General features: G+C 46.0%; 1 long non-coding RNA gene across 9 annotated transcripts in view; it reads left to right on the forward strand.

Annotated features, from left to right (window-relative positions):
• The window catches only part of LOC106505879, a 151241-nt gene continuing 129209 nt past the window's right edge, over positions 1423-23454 (forward strand). For 6 of the 9 annotated variants that reach the window (XR_002338445.1, XR_002338446.1, XR_002338443.1 and 3 more), the window contains exons 1-2: positions 1423-2687; positions 4371-4524. This is a non-coding gene — a long non-coding RNA (uncharacterized LOC106505879). Of the gene's footprint in view, positions 2688-4370; positions 4525-5293; positions 5333-23454 lie in introns of those variants that run through there. The other 3 variants (XR_001300715.2, XR_002338450.1, XR_002338449.1) reach the window with 2 other exon arrangements.

Below are 23454 nucleotides of genomic sequence, written 5' to 3' on the forward strand. Positions count from 1 at the left end.
AGGACATAAAGCCTAGGGTTGCAACGAGGGACTGAAAAGGCCTGGGAAGGCCACTTTAACACGAGCTCCAGTGATGTGAGGTGGGAGCTCAGCAGAAGGGACAACCTCAGACAGAGAATGGAAACAACTCTGAGTCTAGGAAAGGAGAGGGGCTCTACCTCTAGCCCGTGAATTCACTTTTTCCAACTCAGGGACTGCCTGGGTCATCCAGTGTGTTCAAAAAAGAGGTTCAGGAATTTATTTACTAACACACGTGTATGCGCGCACACATACACATCTTCCCAACACATACAGCCTCCTCCCGACAAGCTCGCAGGAAGTTTTCATTAGAATATGGCATGTCTGAGACAGGACACAGCACTCAAATCCTGTCCTGCATTTTGTGTGCTTATGTGCATGTAGGTATTTAAAAAGTGACAGCAGGATTTCCTGTCGTGGCTCAACCTGACCAGAATTCATGAGGATGCAGGTTTGTTCCCTGGCCTCATTCAGTAGGTTAAGGATCCAGCGTTGACATGAGCTGTGTTGTAGGTTGCAGGCTCGGCTCCGATCCCTTGATGTAGACTGGCAGCTATAACTTCCATTCAACCGCTAACCTGGGAACTTCCATAAGCAGCAGGTGTGGCCCTAAAAAGGAAAAAAAAAAAAAAATGGCAATAGTGGCCACACTTTTACAACACATACACACACACACACACACACACACACACACACACACACATATAGACCCTTGGGAATTCAGTCCAATGACCCATGTATGTTACATGCACTTCCAGTTGAGAAAGTCTGCAAGGCTCAAGACCTACAACGAGGCAACTTACAAACAAGCAGGAAAAAAAAAATCCCAAAAACACCAGGAGGAGTTCTTCAAAATCACTTGGTAGGCCCTGAAAGACATCACCCAAAGAAAGCCAGAGCAAAGCCCTGCAGATTAAGAGACCAGCCTTCTCACGGGCCCTGCTCCCTGTAGGGGGAGGGGCAGTGTGGACTTCTGCTCCTTTACTGGGGAGCTGAACTGATAATGCGTTCTTCTGTATTTATTTATTTATTTATTTTTAAAGTAATGAGCCAGATGACTTTTTTATTTTTACATTTTTTTAGGTTTTTATTTTTTCTATTATTGTTGATTTACAGTGTTCTCTCAATTTCTGCTGTACAGCAAAAGTGACCCAGTCACACATATATACACATTTTTTTCCTCACATTGTCCTCCTTTATGTTCCAACACCAGTGCAAGATCTCATCGCTTATCCACTCCAAATGCAATAGTTTGCATCTATCAACTCCAGACTCCCAGTGCATCCCACTCCCTCTCCCTTCCTCCCCCTCGTCAATCACAAGTCTGTTCTCCAAGTCCATGAGTTTGTTTCTTTTCTGTAGAGAGGTTCATTTGTGCTGTGTATTAGATTCCGGATGTAAGTGATATAGTATAGTATTTGCCTTTCCCTTTCTGACTTTCACTTTTCTTCTTTATTTTATCGTCACCATGTCCTTCCACACAGGGAACTTGCTGTGGGGCTGTGGGCTGCAAGAAGAACATGACAGGGTGGGTGCATGGCCACAGATGGTGTGGCCAGGAGGGCTCTGGAGGGTGCTGAAGGTCCCCACTGCCGGTCACTCGTGCAAGGCCAAGCATGGCACTTTATTTCCTGTGAGCTGCTAAGACACAGACTCTCTCACGGAGAGGAGGGGCAGCATTATGGAAATCTGGTGTGTCCAGGACACCGGCTGACCGAGGCAGCGTGCCTGCGTCCGTAGCAGGGTTAACAGTGAGGGTGAATCAAGGTTGAGCCTGTGTACGGGAAGCTCCCTTGGAAATCGTGTCTGAAAGTATCAAAGTGGATGATGTGTTCCCAAGGGCATCTGATGCAGTAACGGCTGAAGAATCTGAGGAAGAGACTGTTCTGCCAGCAGTCTGCTCCCTGGCTCTTCCCAGCACTGGCCACCTCCCCCAGACAGGGGTGGGTACTTGATGACAGCCAGCAACGGACACCTCGGGGCCTGGGCTCCTTGGAGGACTTGCTGGAGGAGATCTGCTAGGTCAACGTGAGCCTGAGGGCTGGAACCTGCTCGTCATAGGGGCCTCAACAGCCGCCCTGTGTGTTGCCGATGAGGCGGGGTGAGGACCATGTGTTTTGGGAAATGGAGGGTGAGGCTGAGGACTGCCTGCTTCTCAGAAGTGCAATGGACTTAGCGTGCAAGTGGCAGAACCAGCTTCCATTTCTAGACAAGATTTTATGACTGGGTGGCGAGACACTGGGCCCCGTCTGGATGGGTGCTGTGACCCTGTCTGGAGACGGTATCCGTTTGCCTGCTCCGGGAATTGAGGCACGAACCTCCATGGGGACCCAGAATGTGACTTGTCATGTGCTTTTTAATACCCAGGAGTTCTGTGATTAGTAGGCATCGACAGGAATGCCAACTTCAGATAAGAAGAGCTGCCGCAAACCCAACCAGAATTGGAGATGGAGGTTTCAGGGGAGCCTTTTTCCCTGTAAGAGCATCATGATATGAATTCTTCTGCGTTGCTGCGGTGAATCGGTGCCAACACATGCCCAGCATTGCCTGCGAGCTGGAAGCCGCAGGGGGTGGCTATTCTGCAGTCAGCTGCCTTCAGGGGCGGGCCTCGTGGTCCAGGAGTTCATGGCTTCCCGGGAAATCAGGCAGTCCTGCGTTGCTGTGCATAGGTACGTTAGCTTCCTTAGTTATAACCCACACAGAAGGTAAAATACAGAGGGGCTGTTATTTGATTCCATTTTACAGTTAATTCTTCTGGCTGTGTAGATAGTACAGTTGAACTTGTTAGATCTCTCTTTCTTTTTTTTTTCTTTTTTTGGGGGTGGCATTTAAAACTGTGATATATATGACATGGCATTATAGTAATACATTATATTATTAAAGTTTCACATTTACAGCAATGATTCGATGTATGTATGTATGGTGAATCACAATAAACCTATATTCATCACCACAATAAACCTAGTAATAGCCACCATTACACAGAGCTAAATGTTTTATTTTCTTGTGATGGAAACTTTCTTTTTTAATGTCTCTATTTTGATAAGGATAATGAAGCAAAGGTTATTGACTGGAGTGTGGCTTTCAGACTGTGTGTGTATAACTGTCTTGTGAAATCAATTCAGTGCTATGGGATTAGTGTTTTCTTAAAAATGTGAAGTAGACAAACTATTCCATTTAGAATGGATAAGCAAAGAGGTCCTACTGTACAGCAGAAGGAACTATATCCAGTCTCTTGGGATAGAACGTGATAGAAGATAGTATGAGAAAAAGGCTGTATATGTTTATATACACATATGACTGTATGTGTGTGTGTGTGTGTGTGTGTATGTGTGACTGATCATTTTGCTGTACAGCAGAAATTGGCACAATACTGTAAATCAACTATACTTTAATAAAAATAAAATTAAAAATAAAAAAATAAAATGTGAAATGGGATGGAATAGGAGATAGCAGAATACACTTAACCGTCCATTCGTTTCCTGTGGAACTTAAAACCTAAGATGTAATGCATTCCCCTCAGATTTTGACACTAGGACCCCATCTACCTCTGCGAGGTCAATGGCCCGCTGCCTTTAGATCCCTGCCCTCCACTCCCAGCCACCCCCTATGTTTCCCGTGCATGGAGAGCTTTTCCTCGAATTTTGATTGGCCACCTCTGCCCTCCACGCACATTGATGCTCAGATGTCAGCTCCTCTTAGAAGTTGCTCCTGACCCTGCTCCCTTCATCTGAACCCTTAACCTCCCTTCATCTTTCTTTGAGGAACTTAGCGCTACCTGATGTGAGTACAGCTGGGCGATTTTTGCTGTGATCTGTCTCCACCATTTGATTATCAACTCTGCCTGCGAAGGGACATGGTCCCGTTCCCTGCCGTCAGCCTAGCAGCTAAGCATGATGTCTGGGGCACAGTAGATGCTTAACTAATAGTTTTTGTTTTTGCTTTGTATTTTTTGGGGCTGCATCCACAGCATATGGAAGTTTTCAGGCTGGGGTTGAATCGGAACTACAGCTGCCGGTCTACGCCACAGCCTCAGCAACTCGGGATCCAAGCCACACCTGCAACCCACCCCACAGCTCATGGCAACACCGGATCCTTAAGCCCCTGAGCAAGACCAGAGATCTAACTTGCATCCTCATGGATACTAGGTGGGTTCCTTACCTCCGAGCCACAACAGGAATTCCAATAGTTGTTAATTTTGAAGGAATGAATGAAAAATGAAATTGATAGCCATCCTTTATCATGGAACAATGGTGAGATCAAGTAAAATAATCCCAAACCAATGCCCAGAACATAGTTAGCCCTCAATAAATGCTAGGTATCAGACTGTTTCACTTTCTCTGAATTTTCAGGCCATTCGTGACTCTTGAAACGTTTAAATATGTCATCCTAGAAAAGAAACATACCCTGTGTTCCCCAGTGAGTGAGCATTTCTGAGATGGCATCATGGTTCTTTTAAAAGCTGAAAATGATCAAGTGCCCTGAGAAGACATGAGTGGATAGAAGGTATGATTGCAGTTTCCAAAAGCATGCTCAGCCTGGGAGCCTGAGGGATTTCAGTGCAGTTGGCATGCTTTCACTTTCTGTGGTCATGAGATCTTCATACTTCAGAGTTCACAGTGCTTTCTGAATACCAAAGGCAAAAGATATTTCGAGTATGTGTTGAATGGTTTCAAATCCACAGATTCTTTGGGGTCCCCTTTGTTCAGTTTTAGAGTGCTCCCAGCTCCCTATTTGGAAAGGATTTGGAGAAAGGAGTCCCTGGATGCCGGGAGCTCCTAGATGTCACCGGAGAAATATTTCTCTCTTGTGACAGCTTAATAATAGAAGCACTTTGCATTCACACATTCATGCTAAACTTAACTATGTGGTCATGGCTTGGTCTCGGAAGATGAGGTATTTTACCTGTGAAGGAGCAGGGTAGAAACGAAGCTATCTGAGGAATGCATGTGAGGTGGCCCAGCACACTCCTGGTACTCTTGGTGGGAACATTTGGTCCCACTCATTATCAGGCCAAACCGTGTCTTAAAATAGGCTTACCATGTGGTCCTCTAAACTAGGAGAGAGTCAATCTAAGCAGCTGAGACCGAAAATATTTCTCAGGTTGATCTTTTGAATCGGTGTGGTGGACAAACTTTATGGCAGAGTACCAGAATGTTGCCTGCATCCTGTTACTATGGAAACAATCATCCAACTACATAGTCTCTGCATATTTATGTGTGGGTGTCAGCCTTGGGGACAAAACCAACTATTTGCTTTTACTTCGCCCTGCTAGAACTTTTGAAAAGAGTATTCCTGGAGTTCCCGTTGTGGCTCAGCAGAAATGAATCTGACTAGCATCCATGAAGACGAGAGTTTGGTCCCCGGCCTCACTCAGCGGGTTAAGGATCTGGCGCTGCCATGTGCTGTGGTGGTGTGGGTTGCAGACATGGCTCAGACCTGATGTTGCTGTGGCTGTGGCATAGGTCTGAGGCTACAGCTCTGATTCAAGCCCTAGCCTGGGAACTTCCATATGCTGTGGGTACGACCCTAAAAAAAGCAAAAAAGAAAAAAAAATCCTAAACCATTTAGAAAATATACTTCTTTCTTTTCCCTTTATTCTTCAGTATTTTTTTTTTTTTTTGCCTGTTTGCCCCTGTCATCCTGTTCCCCAGGTTTCATATATGTTTGGTATTGACTTATCTCCCATGTGCTGGGCACCTGTGCTAAGCACTTCCATGTTTTGTTGCTGCTGATTTTCTTGGGAGGTATATGAAGTCAGTTTTACTAAGTGCATTTTACAAATGTGGACAGTGAGGCTTTCCTGCTCTTCCTCATCTGGGAAGGATAAGAACCAGTGATGCCACTCAGGTCTCTGATGTTGGAAGGCTCGTTCACAGCCTCACTTCTATGGGACCTTCTGGAGAAGTAACGGGAGGCCCTCAGGACTCAGGTGTCCTGCCTGGACGACATCCACAGCCCACTTCCAGGAGGCTGAATGTCGACACCAGCCGGGGGAGCTGCTTCCCTGGCCAGCCCTCTCCTCTTCCTCCTGTGTCGCAAGGACATGCCCCCAGGCTCCTGGAACCAGGGCATATCAGAGTTTATTTTGCAGTTGCACTTTGGGGAATTATGGGATGCCCGAGGCAGTTCCTGGAAATTGATTTTCAGGAGTGCAGCTGTGCCAGTGAGTGGACTTTGGGTGGGGGGAATGTTGGTATTGCGGCGGGGTGTCCCAGGCTCCCTAGAAATGGAAGAGCATCCTTAGGAAAGCTGATCCCACCCAGGGTCAAGAAGGGTCAGGACGGCTCAAACCTAACGATGCTATAGGTCAGGGAGGGAGGAGCACTGTGTCTCCCAGGCCCTGGTTTTCCTTTGGGGTGGAACCAAGCCCTAAAGACACCGTGAAACTGGGTTTGGGGAGAGAGCAGGGTGTCTTCTCCTTAGTGGGAAGAAGGTTGGTCAGGATCCTTATTGCAAGTGCTAGGTCAGGCCGATGATTTGGCCAATACCTTTCACACTCATTTGAGTTTCAAATGGTGTCTTAGAACATGGAAAGTTCAGCCAATGTCACTGTGTTTCAGAGGCCAGAAAGGCAGTGGTCAGCATACAGATGATCATGGGGATAGTGGGTTCTCTATACTTAGTGGGACAGAGTTTCAAAAACACATCCTGTGGACCAAAACCCCTGGGGGCACTGGGGCAGTTGGGAAAAGGGAGATGATGGCTAAAGCCATCCTTACTGTGGTCTTGCTGGGCGAAAGGGCTGAATGTTAGCTTGATGAATTTTATTGGATCATTCAAGGAGTCTCCAGGGCTTGACGTCACCAGACCTTCTGTTCCATGAGGGAGGCTCACCCATTCATCCAACAAATATAGCTTGGTCCATGTGCCATGGTTGCAGGTGCTACATGCTGTGTGCCATGCAGAGTTGTGGGTGCTGGAGACACAGCTTTGAGCAGAACAGTCCCTTCCAGAAACATTTTAGGCTTTGGGGGCTTGTGTGGTTGCAGCTACTCAGCTCTGCAGAAGCATCCACAGACATGGCACTCAGGCAGTGGGGTGGCCGCACCCTGGCACACATTCATCTATCAAACCAGGTGGCCAGCCTGTCTGTAGGATGACCCTTGCCCAGGGTCAAGTTCTGCCAAGTTCATTTTTTTCTCAATGCCTTTTGCAGAATATCTCTACTCCTGAGCTGATTTTAGAGGATCCTGCCCCAATCCTTGTCACCTCATCACTTTGCAGGAGAGGTCAGGACAGCAGGGTGTGCTGCCGGAAGACACCCCCTGTTATGGGCTGAGTCATGTCCCCCCAGCTGCTGTGTCAAAGTCCTAACAGACTGTGACTGTGCTGGGAGACAGGGCCTTTAAGAAGTGATGAAGTGAAGTGAGGCCGTTAGGCTGGTCCCTAAGCCAATGTGGCTGGTGAACATATAAGAAGAAGAGATTAGGGCACAGACACACATGGAGGGAAGACCATGTGGGGACAGAGGGAGGAGGCAGCTGTCGACAAGCCAAGGAGAGAGGCCCTGGGAGGAACTAGCCCTTGCTAACGAACACATTGGTCTTGGGCTTCCTGCCTGCAGAACGGTGAGAAAATAGGCTGATGCTATTTAAACCATCCAGTCTGCAGCCCTGTTGTGGCAGCCCAAACTAGCAGACCTGCCTTATCTCAGGTGCCGCACACTCCAGACGGTCAGGGCAGAATGCAGGTGAGACACTCATCACCAGGCGGTCCTTCCGAGCGAGGAAGCCCCAGTGTTCCTTCCTCTTCCTCTTTCCTTCAGGGCCCTGGATGGATGCTCTGCTAGCTTATCATCTCCTTCTGAGAAAGTGATGCCTGGATGGTGAAAAGAAACAGTTTAGAGAGAAAGAGTTTGTAGAGATGAGGATAAAAGGAAACCATCCCTCCCAGCCTCCGTGAGGTGGAAAATAGGCATTAAAATCCGGGTGCAAAATGAAACCCTTATATTTTTCACTGGGGTCACTTTCTCAAGGAACGCCCTGGGCTGGGGGAGAGCCTCAGACATTGCTCCGGTAGGGGGGTGGGCAGACATCCTGCAGGAGAAGCCCTGGAGCTGGGTCTTGGCGTCAGAGAATCTGATTGCCCCCAATCTGGAGTCATTAGAGACGCAAACAGCTGGCCATTGAGTTTTCTGCTGTGTGGGCCTCCAGCCCAGGCATTCCTTGAGAGCAGTGTAGTAGCCCTCTCAAGGACAAATATCTATTCAGTGCCTCCAGGGTTACCAAGTTTGAGAATCGAATTTATAAGCTGTTCCTGTAAGTAGAAGTTCGAGACTTGGGAGGCCCTCTGGGCATCTGACTCTGAGACATTGGGCCCCAGGTGAAGAGACCCTGCCAGCACAATGTGGCTCTCTCTCTCTCTCTATTTTTTTTTTTTTTTTCTTTTTAGGGCTGCACCGAAGCATACAGAAGCTCCCAGGCTAGGGGTCAAGTTGGAGCTGCAGCTGCCAGCCTACTGCACAGCCACAGCAATGCCAGATCCGAGCCACGTCTGTGACCTACACCACAGCCCATGGCAGCAGCGGATCCTTAACCCACAGAGAAAGGCCAAGGGTCAGGCCCGCATCCTCATGGATGCTAGTCGGGTTTGTTACTCCTGAGCCACAATGGGAACTCCAAGATTTAGTATTTTAAGTAGAAATTCATTCATTTGGTTGGCCATAATAGCAAGAGAGTTTCAGTACCGCGATTGCTCACAGAGCCCCGCTTGGCGAGGGTCCCACAGGGACAGGCAGGAGACCTGATGGAGGCCGTGGTCTATAAAACTGGTTGGAGGGAGGACTGGGTACAAGGGGCTGAGCGGGGACTTGAGGGATTGGAAATCTGTGGAGAAGCCTTGAGGGGAGAGCACGCCCGGGACCCACTGACCCGAAGGTGTGATCACGCTTCTCTGGCTCTTGGCAAAAGTAAAGTCAGGGGACAGTGGCTGCCAAAACTTTGGGTGGGTTTTGTGATAAGGGGTGACTCCAGAGCCTGAGGACCAGGATGCAGTGGGCAGTTCATGCTGGCCGTGTCCCTCTATCCCTCCTCCGGGCCCCTTTAGCTATTTTGCTAAGCGTGCCTCACTGTACTTGGCTAAGAGCAGTGTACAGGGAAACTAAGCCAGAGCACATTTTATTTTGCAGCCTGGCCTTTTAAATTTCTTCTGGAAAAAACTTCCTACCGACAGGCCTGGCCAGGGACAGAGGCATGTTCTGTGCAGGAACAATGGTTGCATTTTCCCTGGGAAACAACATGGGGATTGCAGGCAGCTTAGCTCTGGCAGGGCCCCCTTCCCTAGGCAGACGTGCCCGCTTGGCCGGGCTCTACACCGGGGCTGTCTGTCCAGCACCCCCCGGTCAGGAAGGGAAAGATCAGGAAGCAGGCCGACCTGCCGGCTCCATGCAGGTCCACAGTTAGTCTGTGCCCCAAGACCTTGACTCTGGCCACTTGGCTACCTTCCCTGGTGAGAGCACATCCTCTAAGCCCTAGAGGGTGAGCAGCATTGGGAGAGAGGCAGGGATGCAGGGTTAGAAACCGCTTAGCATCTTAGCCTTTCTCTGTGGGATAGAAACCACAAAGAAGAAACACTGTTGCCAGGGCCAGGCTGCAAACACCCAGTGGAAGGAGCAGGCTGGGAGGAACAGATGATGGCCACACTCCGGGCTCCCAGGGCATCAGCTGCATCAAGAGTGTGAGATACTGGGGACCTGAGAGCAGAAAGAAAGTCAAGGCAGAATTTGGTCCTGAGATGGCTACCTGGTTTCAGTTTGGTTGGCTTTACCAGTTTCAGTTTCTTCTCTCTTTTTTCTGTTTGTACCAAAGTAATACCTGCTCATGGTTTAAAAAAAATAGGAAAGAGAAAAAAAAAAAAAAAGGACCTTAAAATGAAGCACTGCCTTTCCTGCCTGACCTGTCCCCCTCACCTCCACTCAGAGGCAAACTCCAGGAATACTTCTGGCTTCATTTTTCCCTCTGCCCTGCCTCCACGTGATTGTCTTCTGCTATTTTCGCTTTATTTGTAGGCATTATCATGTTCTTTATCAATTCATGAAAGAGGCTTTTTTTTTTTTTGTCTTATATTTTACTCTATTTCTTTCTTTCTTTCTTTTTTTTTTTTTTTTGTCTTTTTGACTTTTCTAGGGCTGCTCCCTCGGCATATGGAGGTTCCCAGGCTAGGGGTCCAGTTGGAGCTGTAGCCACCAGCCTACGCCAGAGCCACAGCAACGCAGGATCTGAGTCGCATCTGTGACCTAACACCACAGCTCATGGCAATGCCGATCCCTAACCCACTGAGCAAGGCCAGGGATCGAACCTACAACCTCATGGTTCCTGGTTGGATTTGTTAACCACTGAGCCACGACGGCAACTCCTACTCTATTTATTTCTAACTCCCTACTCTGATTTTTATCTCCCATGTTCCTATATGCCACATGCCTTAAATTCGGAGGGGTCCTTATAAAATGTTTTGAGTCTTCATGTTTGTTTTTAATCCTTAGACAGCATGCGTCTGCTAGATCCTTGTTCTGTCTCACATTTTAGGCAGTCAGTGTTGGGGTGAGCTCTCTCTCAGGCTCTCTGCACATCTGCCTTGATGCTTCATGGTTTAATGCAGGTCGTGCCCAATTGGCACCCTTCAATTTCACCAATCACGGACAAGACAATCACGAAAATTCTCAGACCTCCCAACAGGGACTTGCTGGTGACCTCTTCAGGTACCTCCCCAGAGTGGAAGTGATAGCTCGTCCATTATAATCAGCTTGGCTGTGCTAAGCCAGGCCTGGGTGCTTCCAGCATACTTGCTCAAGGTCACAAGTGGTCTTTGCACATAAGCCTGATGATTTTAATTTCCCCCGATCTTTCACTGCACTCAATTTGCTAGTTTTTGCCAACCTGAGGTACATATAGACCTAAACTAAGTATCGGTATAAATATCGATAGATGGATAGATAGATAGGTATAAGTGTAGACAGAACTCACCACCACTATTGTAAGTTGGATGTCTTGGTTAATAGCAAACATAAGCATTTCTTTATATACTTGTCAGCCATATAGTCTTCCATTTATGAATTGCATACTTGTATCTACGGCTGTGGGTTTTTTTTTTTTTTTTTGGTCTTTTTAGGGCCTAGGGAGGTTCCCAAACTAGGGGTCCAATCGGAACTCTAGCTGCTGGCCTAAGCCAAGGCTACGGCAATGCTAGATCTGAGCTGCATCTGTGACCTCCACCACAGCTCATGGCAACGCCAGATCCCTGACCTACTGAGTGAGGCCAGGGATTGAACCTGCATCCTCATGGATGCTTGTTGGGTTTGCTGACCATTGAGCCATGACGGAAACTGCTATGGTTGTGTTTGAAGCGCATTTCTTGGAGATAGTGTGAAAACCTCCTGGTGAGAGAATGAAAGCATCACCTGCTTCTGCCTGTTGTGGGATGAACAATCAGCTGCTTCTCCATCTTGTGGATCCCACCCTCTAGGGAAATCTGAGGGTCCCCACCTGCTTCAGCTGAGCAGGAGGTGACGACGAGCTCTGGGACGCTGCTGTGCAGGAGAGCTGGACTGCTGCCTCGTGTTTCTGTGTGATGGATGGGAAGTGAGGTGAGGACTGGCTCCCAGTTTGGCCAGCTGTAACCACACGTACTGTGGCCTTTTCTGATGGCTGCCTACAATCCACCAAGTATCTCTCCATATTACAATTACAAGTATCTCTAATATACAATCACATTTTGTAATGTTAGAGGTAGTCTTTTCTTGGGTAGCCAGCCTATTAGAAAACAACAATTTCTTTGCTAGTTCCTCACTGTTACTTCTCTTTATCACCATGTTTCTCCCTGGATTCATTCTTCATTTAACTATAATGTAGCCGAACATATAAAATTCTGGGTTTGAAGTTTTTTTTCTTTCTTTATTTGAATGTCATTCTCTTGCCTTCTCATTTTTCACATTATGTTAAATTCAGATTCTGCGCTTTTTTTTTTTTGCGGGGGGAAATTATTAATCCCTTCTCCCTGAACACTTTTGAATTTTTTTTTTTTTTCTTTTTAGGACTGCACTCGTGGCATATGGAAGTTCCCAGGCCAGGAGTCTAATCGGAGCTGTAGATGCTGGCCTACGCCACAGCCACAGCAACGCCAGATCCGAGCTGAGTCTTCAACCTATACCACAGCTCAAGGCACGGCCAGATCTTTAACCCACTGAGCGAGGCCAGGGATCGAACCCTCAACTTCATGGTTCCTAGTCAGATTTGTTTCTGCTGCGCCACAATGGGAACTCCTGAGATTTTTATTTGTCTCTGATATTGTTAAATAGCCCTACAATGTTTCTACCATAGACTTTCCCTTTTTGTTCATGATTAGGCCTTTCAACTTGAAGACTTTCATCTTTCTTTAATTAAGTAAAATTTAGTTTCTAATTTCCTCTAATAATGCTTCTCTCAGTTTATTAGGTCTGTAGTTTATGAATATTATATAACCATCACATTTATTAATTTTTTATTTAGACTTTCCATCTTTTTGCTTCTTCTTGATGCCTCTGGGGGAAGTTCTTCACCTGATCTTCCAGTTTACACATTTCTTCTCTGGCTGTATCCATTCACAAATTAACCCCATATACAGAGGTTTTAAAAATTCACTTATTTCTTCATACGTGGTATTTTTACTTGATCCTTTTAAAAAACTTCTGTGTCTATTTCATGTCAGCACCATCCTCTTTCATCTCTTCAGGAATATTTCTTATATTTAAGTTCTTTACCTGTCCGAGCCTATTAATTTGCCTTCATCTGATGTAGATTGTTCAATTTATCATTTTTTATTTTTGGCTTTTCTCCTCAGTTGTCTTCACTCCATTACCTTGTGAGTTCAAATTTCAAGGGCCAGCTACCCTGATTGAGAGCATTCACCTTGAAGAATGGGATGAGGCTTCAGTTCTGGTTTTCACCTGCCCTGGAGATTTTTTAAAAATTCTTTTCGGTGGAAGTTCCTGGGTCAGGGATCGAACCCACACTGTAGCAGTGACCCGAGCTGCTGCAGTGATAACTCTAGATCCTTAAACCACTGCACCACAAGGGAACTCCTGTCCTGGTGATTTTTTTTTTTTTTTCTTTTCAGGGCTGCACCAACAGCATATGGATGTTCCCAGGCTAGGGGTCAGATTGGAGCTTCAGCTGCCGGCCTACACCACAGCCACAGAAACACTGTGTCTGAGCTTCATCTGCAACCTACACCACAGCTCATGGCAATGAATGAGCTTAATCCACTGAGCGGTGCCAGGGATTGAACCCATGTCCTCATGGATACTCATTGGTTCTTAACCTGCTGAGCCACAACAGGAGCTCTGATATTTAAGGGGAGCTAATATTCTCCTGGGGGAAAAGGCCCTGGTTTCCAAGTGTGGACTTGAGTTTAGGCAACCCTGCCTATCTAGGAAAACTGTCTCTACATCTGCCCCTGGATCTACTTTTTCCAAGAGCTTTTCTTTGTATTTTGATTGCTATCCCTTGAGCATACTAGGTGGAACAGGGAAAAGAAAGTGCCTTTGGGCAAACTGATCTACTTATACTTACAGCCACAAACTCTTACAGCCTCAGACTCTGTCTTGATGTCTCCTCCCCTCCTCCAATGGTGTGCAAGCAGAGCTATTCATTTCAGCATTCACAGCATGAACGAGGTGAGATTTGATTTACTTTGGACAGTGAGGGCCATCTGTCACCTAGATTATTCTCTGACCTTAGTGCCTGGTTCTCTGCCATGGACGTTCTCTTCTCACACATCAGGCTGCCCCAGCCACCTTAGTCTCCAAAACTTTCTGACAGCTTTTACATGAGTCCATCTTACTGCCTGTCAGAGAGACACACAGAGCCCAGAACACCAGGGGTTCCAAACTCTACTGTAAGATATTGGAGGAAATGATTTTTAAAAATGGGCTTTATTCGTCCGGCTGTTTGAATCATGAGTCATTTCGACTTGATGTGCTGCAGTTGAATAATGGTGCTTACTGTCAAGAGCGCCCCTCTAAGGGCTGCTCCCCACAGATGGATGGATGTGGTGGTCAATGTCCAGTCTGAGTGAGGGGGTTCCCAGACCTGTTTACTGGGCTATGACATCAACTCTAATGTGACTGCTTGATGACTGGAGTGTAAGGATGTGTCAGACAGAAACGAAGCAATGAAGTCTGGTCCTAACTTTCCCCTCTTGGAATGCCTTTGCCTTTCTCTTCTCTGAGGGACACAGTCTCTCCCAGATCAGGACAGAAGCATACTGGCAGAAGGTGAAGCCTTTCCTCTGCATCCTGACCCATCATGTGGCAGCTGCTCGCTTCCCCCAGCACATACCATGGATGCCAGAGAGTGGCAAATGGGATCCTCAGGCCACTTGGAGCAATGGACCCCCCAGCTCTGGGGCTATCATGGAGACTGCACATGCGTTCTCAAATGTACCATCGTGCCTTTAATGACTTCACCTGCTCCCACAGCAGCGAGGCAGTTCAATTTCTAGCAAACTTGTCAAAGCAATCATATTATCTATGGTTAATTTAAGTGTGTACTGTGAAAGCTTAGACTACGGCAGGGACTTAATCTCACAGAGACAGTGAGATAGACTCACATAAAAACCATGGGAGAGTCCTAGAGATTCATTCATTTACCCATTCAACAAAAATGTAATAATCACTGGCATTTTCTTAGACACAGGGAAACAGCAGTAAGGAAAACAAACACACAGACAATGAGGTTTACTTTCTAGTGGCGGGAGATTGATAAATAACATCAAAGGCCATTAATAAAGATGACTATTTGAGATAAATGTAAAGGAGGAAATGAAACTGGATCCAAGGGATCCCAGACAGATGTTGGTTGCTTGTCTACACTGGCAACCAGGAAAATCTCCCTTAGAAGGTTAACGTGTGCTCTGAGCTTGGCAAGATAAGGAGGGACAGGCTGTAAAAAACCCAGAGGCAAACATTCCTGGCAGTAAACATAGAAAGCACTAAGTTCCTGAGCTGTGACCACACTGTCTGCTTGAGCAATAGAAAGAGGTCAGTGCGCTAGGAATCTGGTGAGCAAAACGGTGATTAAGAGATGAGCTCTGAGAAGTGGGCAGTGACAAGTTGAGCAAGAGAAGGCATCCCTTTTTTTCCCATGTCATGTGCAAATCCTCCAGGAATATAATCAGGTGTTGGTTCTTCTTTGATTTAAAAATCTCTCTGGGTTTGCAGATAAGTGATTGTAGGGTGAAGAACAAAAGCAGGGAGACCAGTTAGGAGGTGACTGCAGTACTGCACCCAAGAGTACAGTGGTGGTGCTCTGGTTGTAGCAATGCAGGTGGAATGAAGAATTTAAGACATGTTTTCGAGTTGTGGTTGACGAGGCTTTTCCACTGATGAATGAACTGGTTGCCTCTATGGTTGGTGGATGAGCTAATGGAATGCTGTTATGATTTCCTAAGACGGTGAAGGCCAGACAAGGAACAGATTTGTTGGGTGGAAATCTAGAGTTTCAAGTCTATGTTATACTTGACATGTCTTTGAGGAATGGCTCTTCAGTGAAAAGTAGCCATCAGGACTGGCTTCGACATGGGAAGCAGAATGGTTTGGGGGTGAAGTTGAGAAGAGGAACATGGAGAAAGCAGATTGTAAGCTCCTGCAGTGGTCCAGTTTCTAGGAGTGATATAGGCTGGACTTGGAGCAGGGGGTGGAGGGGTATGATGGCTGGAGGTAAGAAGAGGAGGGGAGATAGTTGAGAGAGATTTTAGGTATCAACTTTCAGGATGGTGTTGCCTTGGCTAAGGGGCTGTGTCAGGAGGGAGATGTTTTGGCTTGACTCAGTGGGTGGAAAGATAACCCCTGCAATAGATAAGAATTGAAGAGAGCCAAGCTTAGGGGGAACAAACATGAGTTTGACTTTGGACAAGTCGAGTTCAACACATATCTTCCATCACTTTTGGGAATTGTATATTATTGTGGTACTAAGCCCAAACTAGGGGTAAGGTCTTATTTCTACCAAGTTAAATAACTCTCTCTCCCTTTTACAAGAGTCTTTATTACTTTTTCTAACCGTAAAACAATACATAGGTATCATAAAGCATTCAAGAAATCCAAAAAATAAAAGAAGATAAATCTGACCAAGAAATAATGAATAGTAATATTTGAGGTTTTCTAAACACATACACATGGAACACTTTACTTATATATTTTATAATAGTTTTGTTCTTTTTTTAAAAACTTAATATACAGTGTATATTCCCCTGGGTTGTTAAACATACCTCCATAAAATACTATTGAAAGGTGTCATTATCTTCTTTAAAGCTTAGGAAGCAGAAACACAAAATTGGTCCCTGCTCCCCCTCAGCCCTGTTCTGGGGCTGCTCCACGCTGTTCTTCATCCCTTATGTATTTTATGAGATGTGGTGACATTTCCTACTTGGGAAGTGTATTGTTCTACCCAAGTGTCAAGGTCACATGACCAAAGTTACAATTCAAGGAAACTGACAGCCTGAGAAAACGTTCTTGGAAATAGGCTGAGGTCTGGAGGTGAGCATGGCCCATGATTAACGATCGCTGACCAGCAATGACCTCACTCTGGTGTGAGTCCCTCTCCCTCCACTCATCCTCCCTTCTTCACTTTTATTTCCTCACTAAATGCCTACAGCCTTAAAAATAAATGGGTAAAAGGAAAGTGAGCAGAAGGAGTTCCTGTTGTGGCTCGGTTACCAACAAACCCAACTAGTAACCTGGCTTGCTCAGTAGGTTAAGGATCTGGCGTTGCCGTGAGCTGTGGTGTAGGTCACAGACGCAGCTCGGATCCTGTGTGGCTGTGGCTGTGGCTGTGGTGTAGACTGGCAGCTACAGCTCTGGTTTGGCCCTTAGCCTGGGAACTTCCATGTGATGCATGTGTGGCTGTTAAAAAAGAAAGAAAGAAAAAAGAAAAGTAAGCATAGAATAGACATTGGAGTGGCCCAGAATCAGGCTGTACGAACGGCCCCTGGGCTATATCCTCTTTAGAGCAGGGCTGATTTGTATGTTTTTCCTGCCCAGCTGGCAATAGAAAGCTTGTGTCTGGTTCCAGGTGATGTAGAGGAGCATGAGAGGAGGTGAAGGGAGGATGCCCACTGAGAGCAGCGGTGGGAGAGGAGGGTGGGCGGAGAGGATGCAGAGAGAGTAGGGAGGGTGACTCATCTCCCCCATGCCCCTCAGCCTTGCTCCGGGAAGCATTCCGGTGGGCCCCTTGAAGGTGAAGTCACCCAGCTTCACAGCACAGGAAACAGGGGTTTCCAGGGCTGTTGTCAATACGAGTGTGTCCTCTGTTCCCAATGAGTGGGAGGGCACCATGAGAGAGAGCACAGGCGGAGCTTTGTGATTGAATGAGATGAAATTTGTGATTAAGAATGCATGATCTTTATGTTAAGTTTGACTAGGGAAACAGAACGGTGATATGGGATAAGGAAAGTGAATGTGAGAGAACCTTGGAGTCTAGGCAGGTGTAGGAAACCCTGGGGCAAGAATGACAGTTTAGCAGAGTTCAGCTTGAGGATCAGAAAACTAGACAGGAACCACAAGGAGGAAGTCTGTGATCTCATGTCCCCTCTGTGGCTCAGGCTAGTGGCTGGCCCGCAGTCACTGAGGCCTTTGGAAAGAACTGCTTCAAACATGGGTGGAGGAAGAATAAGACACACTTGAACCTAGGAAGGGAAATGCAGGGACCCCTAGGAGCAAACTGGGACCTACGAGAGCAAAGTGGGCATCCATGCATCTCATTCACTGCATCTGACCCCAAAGATGCAGGGATCTGCAGGAAAGACTGGAGTCCCTTTGCCATGAGCTTGTCCACTTACCTGGCCCAGGGCTCTCACATTTTACAAATCAAGGAAGTGTTTTGTAGTAGATTATTTCAAGTTATAGATGTGACACACATAAGAGTAAACTATCTGTAAAATTTGAGGAAACCCTGAGATACACAGGCACACACACAGATTGGACAATACTGAATTACCTCTCACCCAGATTTTCTTTTGGGATGTCCAAATATTGTTGCAAAAGAAATGTGTATAGCCATTGAATATCTAAAGAGATACAGATCTACAATTAAATCTAAACAACTGGAAATCAAAGACACATGTCAGAGTGTGGGTGGGATGTAATTCACTGTAACATTTTTGGAAGACCATTCTTCCATAGCTATCAAATTTAGGAATGCATATGACGTGAATCCTGCAGATTCCGTGAGTTAAAATACACTTGAAATGAATTTGGCCTGTACAAATCCTTCTCCTCCTGAAACAGTATGTTTAAGTGTGAGACTGTTTTTTTTTCCCCATAATTTTTTGAAAAATTCAATTCTAGAAACCATCAAAAAGTCCATATCTAAGGGGCTGATTAAATAAATTGTTATAGCTGTAAAATGAAATACTAGTGACTTAAAAAAGCGAAGTGGAGATCTTTTTTGTGTTGATTGGAAATGCTTGGGATATATTATTGATTAAAATAGAAAGTTGAACAGTATGGATTATATATAGACAAATACCTATTCAACTTTATAAAGGGTGTGTGTATGTAAGGTTTGCATGACGTGCATTTTATGACAAAGACACAGGAAGAGGTATTGGATGGACAGAAAAGGAGTTAACTCCAGGAAGGGAAGCTGTGACCTGCTGAAAGGAGAATTTTAGCTTTCAATTTTATAATCTTCTGTACCTTTTGAATTTTTGACAACCAACATTTACTGCTTTAAAAACAGCGATAACAAAATATAGTAGAAAAATACGCAGTGTGTGGAAGTGATTTAAATAAGTGATATTTTCACTCCATAACCTTTGTCTTTCCAGTGGCCTGCCATGAAAAACGTGCATTTTCCTTCCACACTTTTGTGCACATTAAAGGCCATCTATTTAACGACCTCGTGATCATCTGTCTCCATCATCCATCTGTCACTTATCTATCAATCTATCTATCCTCAAAGGAAATGATACTACCCATGCTGTTCTACAAACCTTTTTTTTCCCAAAGAACCATGGACCTGGAATATCTTTCTATCAGTTCAAGCACATCTGTCTCATCCATTTCAATGTCTCCTTGGGATTTTCAATATGGTGGTAGACAGATACATCCTTGGAAATAATTAGAAAACATTCTCAATGAAAGAATACGGAATGGTGAGTTTGCCGTGGTTTTCTACTGCACACCTGAGCTGAGTGCAGGTGCTCTGGGCTGCAGGGTCCCAGGTGAGACTTCTGAGAGCAGAGAGTTGACCTTAGCCAAGTGAAGAGCCCTCTATCACTTTTGGTTTCCCTCCTGCCTGGCGTTGGCACAGAGACATATGCTTCCTGCAGCTCTCCAAATATGTCTCTTCACTGTCTCCCCAAGGAGCATATAGGGTGGAGGAAAGAAGAATTTGAAATAACTGCTAGCTAAGAAATGGGAAAGTCTTTCCTTGAGTCCCCTTGTCCCCCTGGGGAAGGTGAGGAGGGGGAGACTGGACAGGGACCCGAAGGAAGGAGCCCCAAGGCAGCCACTGAAGATTATTACTTAGATACAGATGTGAGCTTCTTCTGCCCCTTCTGTCTTTTGGGACGGTCCAGACCTTGTAGGCCACAACCACAGAATGCCTGGTCATTCCTCCTGTGGGGCTGTGACAGGCAGGGAACCAAGATGCCAGGCAGGAATTCTGCAAGTCACAGATGCCCACGTAATCTGTACCGCTTGGGAAGTTTCACCCCCACGTCTGTGAACCCTGGCCGCTGGGGCAGTTCTCCCCCAGGGACACAGTCCTGCTTCCCCTCTGTGATGCTGGGGTTAGCAACAGCCGGGTCACAGCAGGTCACAGCTTCCCTTCCTGGAGTTAACTCCTTTTCTGTCCATCTAATACCTCTTCCTGTTGGGGTCATGCTGGGCACTCTTGTGAGTTCCTGCTTTTAGTTTTTATCTTTGCCTTGTCCAGTCTGGAAGTAAGGCCTTTTCTCGGCCCATTGACTCTGATTTTACATTCTGCGGGGAAGGAAGAGCAAGTCATTACTGGCAGTCAGGAGGACCCCAGGGCAGGGAAGCTGACCCCATGGCCAGGGAGCAAGAACAGAGGGGCTCAACTCCTTCCTCTTGGTGTTATTGGATTGAGTGAAGAGGAGGAAACAGGCTGCCCTACTGGGAGCTCTGTATCCTTGCTGCAGCCTGGCGCTGTGTCCCTAGAAGAGCAGGACCACTCCATGGCTTTGACCTTATTTCCCACTTCCTAGAAGGATTTGTGGTCTTGGAACATGGGGTTACCGATGTAATTGGGCTGTTTGTTTGGCTGTTTCTGAATCTTGCATCCTACAGTATTGATTCTCATATTCAGTGCTTGTTTGGTGAGGACTTTTCCACCAAATTTCCCCTGCATCCCTTCTTTATAATTATACCCAAGTGGTCTCAGTTTGACCCATCTTGCCACTCTATTCCTTTAACATGTAGGTGTTGGTGGCTTTGTGGCTACCATGGAGAATGTGGTCACCTCTCTAGAGCAGCTGAGTTGGCCTTCTTTGGTGCTGCAGTCAGAATCCTTCCTGTAATTCCAGTCAAGACCTCTTCTGTCATCCCACTTCTTACTGGTCATCAGTGGATCCTGTTGAAAGCAGGTATTTGAATAAAGCCAGTGGGTACTGACAACCCTAGCAAATTCCTTGAAGGAAATGCCAACTTGGAAGGGACATGGAGTAGACATGGGGAAACTTGGAGGGATTGGCTGCACTCTCCAGGGTCAGCACTGACCCCCTTACAAGTTTATTTCTGCTCCTATGAAGTTGTGCTCTGCCATTGTGAATACCAGCCTTCCCAGGACAGGTCAGAAGATGTGCAAGAGGATTCTGTGCAGAGGCTCTTGATGGACCCGTCCTGAAAGTGGTGAGCACACCCCTACTCACATTGCAGCTGCAAAGAGCCTGGGAGGGTGGGCTGACTATGTGTAGCACAAGGAAGGAAGCCTGGTACTGGCGACCTGGGTACAGATTCTGGTTCCACACTTGCGTTTGGCACTTCCCCTCTCCAGGTCTTATTCCCTGGGCTGCTGAACGTGGAGGACTGGGCTGGATGGCTTTTAGGTTCCTTCCTGATTCCTCTGTCTATGAGAACTCTTTCTTGTGTGATGAAACTGCTCTTCCAAAGTCTGCCAATTTTCTGCTCCCACATGAGGTTCTCTAAACCAGCTCAATCTTCAGAGTTAGCCCCAAAGCATTGCAGCAGGTAAAGACTATTTCAAAAGTACCTTGTCCCTAGTGGTAAGGAGACTTGGAAGGATCTGGAAAGGGGTGCTTACCTGTGGGCTGCACAGCACCTGAGAATGTGCAAGGCCTCTTTGCAGCCCTCAGGAACCAGCATGGTGTTAGTAGTGTGTGTATGGACAGGCTTGTTGAATGAATGAAGACACCTGCCTCCACCACCTTCAGCCCACTGGAAATTGGGGGTGTTTGTAGGTACCAGCTGTCATATGACAACCATGGCCCCTTTTGTCCTCTGCTTACCAGAACCAGGAACGGCCAGCTGAAGTCACTCTATGATATGAAGCTGAGTCTTTGGTTTTGGTTGTATGCAGGTATACTAGTTTCTGTCTTTCATAGTTTCTTTAATAGTGTACAAGATAAAGTAATATATGGCTGTGGTAATAGGGTAAGCCACCCAGATGTGGAAGGGAGCGTTAATGAATATTAATCCCTGTCTCTCTCTTCCTCTATTTTAAATGATTAAGGGGCCAAAGTCAACAGGTTGATGTGAACTTTCCCTTAAGTTTTCTCTTCTTGCCCCAAAGAAAGCATTTTGACCTCTCCATACATGTTGTATGTAGATTTACAAAGAGACACGAAAAAAAAAAAAAAAAAAAAGAGACACGGAGATAGAGTCTTTTATTCCTTTATAAAAATAAAGCTCTGAGATATTAACTGTTTTGATAAATTTTTTTGCACTTAAAAATATATTGTGGGAATTCCTGTTGTAGCTCAGTTAAGAACAGAGTGTCCACAAGGATGCAGGTTAGATCCCTGTTCTCACGCAGTGAGTCAAGGATCTGGTGTGGCAAGCTGCAGTGTAGATCACAGATGCGGCTTGGATCCGATGTTGCTGTGGCTGTGGCATAGGCTGGGAGCTGCAGCTCTGATTCACCCCCAGCCTGGGAACTTGCATATGCCACAGAAGGGTCCCTAAAAAGAAATGCACACACATATAAGCCTTCCTTACTCTTTTTCTTCATTAAATAGTTTCATATCATGGGTCGTCATAATTCCTTCAAACATCTTCCCATCAATGATCATTTAAGTGCAGCCAGAACCTTGCTGTGGAGAAAGTTACTGTGGTGAACAGTCTTATTTATTTCTAAGAAATAGCCACTTGGTTTTTTGTTGTTGTTGTTGTTTGTTTGTTTGTTTGTTTGTTTTTAGGGCCATAGCTGTGGCATATGGAGGTTCCCAGGCTGGGGTCCAATTGGAGCTGTAGCCACTGGCTTACACCACAGCCACAGCAACACAGGATCCAAACCGCGTCTTCAGCCTACACCATAGCTCACGGCAATGCTAGATTCTTAACCTACTGAGACCAGGAATTGAACCTGTATCCTCATGGATACTAACTAGTTGGGTTCATTACTGCTGAGCCACAGCAGGAACTCCAGAAATAGCCGCTTTTATTTCTTAAAAACTCTTCTAGAACTAGGAATGCTGGTCAAGGGATTTTAGCAAATTTTGCCCATTTACACCCTGGAAAGTTACTGCAATTGATCTTCTCACTCATGGTATATGAAGACATATTTTTCCACACTCTCATCAATATAGGTTGTTACAATTGAAAAAAAAATTGCCAATTGGGTTAACTAAAAAAGATACCTCACTATTGTTTCAATTTGAACTTTCCCAGATACTGCAAATTTAATACCCCTTGTATGCGATGGTTAGTGTCTTTAATGGGTCATTTGCACGGCTTTTGTGAATTTGCAGATGGTTCTTGACCCCCTTATTAATTGTAGGAGTGAGTTACTACACTACCAATTCTTTTCTTTCTCTTCAGTGTGCAAAAGGAGTTTTCAGTCCAGCTTTTTAAAAATATTTTATTTATTGTGGTTTTTGGTATAAAGAATTATGAAAATATTCAATTCTTTCAATTATTAAGTCTTTAAATTAAAAAAAAAAAAGTTGTGAATTTTTTCCCTCCATGGCTCCTGGGTTTCCTGCCATGTTTAGGAAGCCTCTCTTACCATTTACTTTTTTTTTTTTTTTTTTTGTCTTTTTTCTATTTCTTTGGGCCGCTCCCAGGCATATGGAGGTTCCCAGGCTAGGGGTTGAATCGGAGCTGTAGCCACGGCCTACGCCAGAGCCACAGCAACGCGGGATCCGAGCCGCGTCTGCAACCTACACCACAGCTCACGGCAACGCCGGATCATTAACCCACTGAGCAAGGGCAGGGATCGAACCCGCAACCTCATGGTTCCTAGTCGGATTCGTTAACCA

Source organism: Sus scrofa, chromosome 14, assembly GCF_000003025.6.
Source record: "Sus scrofa isolate TJ Tabasco breed Duroc chromosome 14, Sscrofa11.1, whole genome shotgun sequence".
Classification (NCBI taxonomy): domain Eukaryota; kingdom Metazoa; phylum Chordata; class Mammalia; order Artiodactyla; family Suidae; genus Sus; species Sus scrofa.